Here is a 3,889-nt window from a genome sequence, read left to right on the forward strand (position 1 = left end):
TTTGATGAGAAGAAAGTGGTTTCTTGCTCTCCAACAAATATTTGCCCCCAGATTCCTGCACCTACTGTACAATTAGAGAAAATTCCTGAGGGCTGAAGTCGAAGCTTCTGTCTTCTGTCTTCCTGTCAAGGTATCTTGGATCTCTGGCCAAACACTCAGATTAAAAGAGGAAATATCTTCATGGCTAATTTCTTTTTTTTGCCTTTTTTTTTTTTTTTTTTTTTGACACAGAGTCTCACTCTACCACCAAGGCTGGAGTGCAGTGGTGTGATCTCAGCTCACTGCAACCTCCGCCTCCCGGGTTCAAGCGATTCTCCTGCCTCAGCCTTTCGAGTAGCTGGAATTACAGGCGCCCGCCACCATGCCTGGCTAATTTTGTGTATTTTTTAGTAGAGACGGGGTTTCACCGTGTTAGCCAGGATGGTCACAATCTCCTGACCTCGTGATCTATCCGCCTCGGCCTCCCAAAGTGCTGAGATTGCAGGCGTGAATCACTGTGCCCCGTCTTTTTTTTTTTTGAAACAGAGTCTCACTCTTGTCGCCCAGGCTGGAGTGCAGTGGCACGATCTCAGCTCACTGCAACCTCTGCCTCTGGGGTTCAAGCAATCCTCCTGCCTTGCCCTCCCAAGTAGCTGGGACTACAGGTGCACACTTCCAAGCCCAGCTAATTTTTTTTTGTATTTTAGTACAGATGGGGGGGGCATTTTACCACGTTGCCCAGGTTGGTCTCGAACTCCTGAGCTCAGGCAATCCGCCTGCCTCAGCCTCCCAAAGTGCTGGCATTACAGGCGTGAGCCACCACACCCAGATGACATTCTGAAACAACAGAATTTCTGAAATCCCAACTCTTCTCTACCCTAAAAGACAGTTGTGCCCAGTGGGGCCCAGTGAGTCGTCTCAGAGCATTGGGCCCTGGTATGAAATGAGACAAAGCAGCCTCTGTCACATCCTTACCATGAAGGATCGTTCATCCAATTGGAGGGCACCAGAGGGAAATGTTGACATCCTCAATTCCATCAGAATCCTTTTCCAAAGACACAAATAAGACATCTTAAATATGGAAAATATGTATCACGATGTTGAAATCTCACAGCTAAACATCATTGCCGGTCCTGTGTGTTTACTAAGTTTATATTCCCAATTTAAAAACTATCAATCAATTCTTTTTTTTTTTTTTTTTGAGATGGAATCTTGCTCTGTTGTGTCATGATCTCGGCTCACTGCAGCCTCCAACTCCCAGGTTCAAGCCGATTCTCCTGCCTCAGCCTCCCGAGTAGCTGGGATTACAGGCACCCACCACCATGCCTGGCTAATTTTTGTATTTTTAATAGAGTCGGGGTTTCACCATATTGGCCAGGTTGGTCTCAAACTCCTGACCTTTTGACCCGCCTGCCTTGGCCTCCCAAAGTGCTGGGATTACAGGTGTGAGCCACCATGGCCAGCCAATCAATTCTTTTTTAAAAAAATATAGATTTATTTAGAACCAGGGGAGAGAGTGCATTGCAGTCCCCAACTACCACAAATGATGCAGTTGCATTTCCCACATTTGGAGAAATGGCCGGGGTCAGCATATCCGGAGTGCAGGGCATGAGCCTCACCCTGGGAAACCACCTTCGTGATCCTGGTACCTCCCCTGCGGATAAGTATTATTGACTAATGAGGTAATAATACCGTTTCTTAGAAAAGTAAAGTAAGGCTAGGCCCAGTAGCTATTGGCTGAAATGCCAGCACTTTGGAAGGCTGAGGCGGGAGGATCCCTTGAGCTCAGGAGTTTGATATCAGCCTGGGCAACAGAAGGAGACTGTCTCTACCAATTAAAAAAAAAAACGGAAAGTAAATTTAGGAAATTTTGATTATGGGTGGAAATTGTCATAAACTTGGTATGGTTTATGGTTTAAGGTCTTTGACATTATAAGTGGGTCGTATTCCCCAGGCTTGGTGAGTTGGTTTCAAGGGGCCAAAGACCACATTTTCAGTTCAGAAAAGGATTTGCCTGGAGGCCATAGGATTGCAGTGTCATCTGAAGAGCTAGCTCCATGCTGGGGACTTTTACAATGACCGGGACACAGAGCAGCGTCTCTTTTCTGGTTGTCTTTAGACTTAACGTAATGATCCGGAAGCAGAGACTTCTGCTGCCAATCTGTAACTTTCTTTTCTAAACATATTTCTGTGGTCCCTGGGAGAATGTTAACATAAGAACCAGTGTGCGTGAGGCCGGGCGCGGTGGCTCACGCTTGTAATCCCAGCACTTTGGGAGGCCGAGGCAGGCGGACAACTTGAACCCAGGAGTTCAAGACCAGCCTGACCAACGTGGTGAAACCCCATCTCTACTAAAAATACAAAAATTAGTTGGGCTTGGTGTTTTGTGCCTGTAATCCCAGCTACTCAAGAGGCTGAGACAGGAGAATCACTTGAACCTGGAATATGGAGGTTGCAGTGAGCCGAGATCCTGCCGCTGCACTCCAGCCTGAGCGACAAGAGCCAGACTCCATCTCAAAAAAAAAACAGCCAGTGTGCGTGAACCTCGTGCAGCTATCAGCACGAGGTGGGCTCTGTGTCAACACAATGTTAGCTAATGCAGGATGCCACGATGAATTACATCTCGTGTTTTCCATTTATCCCCCAATGATAGCAGTTTTTGTTTTTGTTTTTTTTTGTTTTTTGTTTTTTGTTGTTTTTGAGATGGAATTTCACTCTTGTCACTCAGGCTGGAGTGCAGTAGCACGATCTTGGCTCACTGCAACCTCCGCCTCCTGGGTTCAAGCGATTCTCCTGCCTCAGCCTCCCAAGGAGCTGGGATTACAGGCACCCACCACCATGCCCGGCTAATTTTTGTATTTTTAGTAGAGACGGGGTTTCGCCATGTTGGCCAGGCTGGCCTTGAACTCCTGACCTCTGGTGATTCACCCGCCTCAGCCTCCCAAAGTGCTGGGATTACAGGTGTGAGCCACCGCGCCTGGTCGACAATAGCAGTTTTAAAAGAGAACAAAAATTATGGCCCATTGTCACAGTGGGGGTTTTGATAGGATTTATTAGTTATAAATATTTCTGATTTATACATCACCTTCTTTATTCTACCCCTCCAATGGCAGAAAGAATATTTATTAACCTCCCCTCTCATTGTCCACCAAGCCTAGGATCTGAAATGCTATGAAATTTCTCCTACAATAAATCTGGATTATAGGATGCACCTCAAAACATAGGAACCTTTGCATTGTTTTCCACTGCCACTAATTCTAAAATTTTCTCTTTTTTTTGAGATAGGGTCTTACTCTGTCACCCAGGCTGCAGTGTAGTGGCATAATCACTACTAACTGTGGCCTCAACCTCCTGGGCTCAAGCTGTGCCCCCAACTCAGCCTCCTGCGTAGCTGGAACTACAAGCACACACCATCGTGCCTGGCTTATTTTTATATTTTGTAGAGATGGAGTCCCGCTGTGTTGCCCAGGCTGGTCTTGAACTCCTGGCCTCAAGCGTTCCTCCCACCTCGGCCTCTCAAAGTGTTAGGATTCTAGGTGTGAGTCACCATCCCTGGCCCTAGAAATTTTCATTGTCAAATGAACATCGTTTCCCCAGGCTGGTGTTAGGAAGCTGAGGGATCCTGTGTTCTCTCCAGCACCGGGTTGTCCCAAGCAGAAAATGAGCCTTATCGTGTACTCGGAATTGTCAGGCATTTGTAGAGCCAGAAAACTCTTGAAAATCATGTTATCTCTTTGCTTTTTGCAGATGAAGATGTCAAGACTTGGAGTAGGTGACAGTTGGCCTTGGGCTTCGGTGGCCAATCCATGACTACAAAAGCCCAAGAAACCAGCGGGTCCCCCGGCTCCTCCACTAAGTGGCCTCTGGGTGATGGGGAAGCTTGTCCTCTGCTTTGTCACACGCAAAACTC

The 3,889-nt window shown here is 47.0% G+C and overlaps 1 non-coding gene across 1 annotated transcript; it reads right to left on the minus strand.

Moving 5' to 3' along the window:
- Nucleotides 1–1,484: 1,484 nt before the first annotated feature.
- On the minus strand, nucleotides 1,485–1,647 carry LOC115833097. Its single transcript, XR_004028546.1, has one exon. It is a non-coding gene; the product is annotated as a U1 spliceosomal RNA (small nuclear RNA).
- Nucleotides 1,648–3,889: the final 2,242 nt, after the last annotated feature.

The sequence above is a fragment of the Nomascus leucogenys genome, chromosome 24, assembly GCF_006542625.1.
Source record: "Nomascus leucogenys isolate Asia chromosome 24, Asia_NLE_v1, whole genome shotgun sequence".
NCBI lineage: Eukaryota > Metazoa > Chordata > Mammalia > Primates > Hylobatidae > Nomascus > Nomascus leucogenys.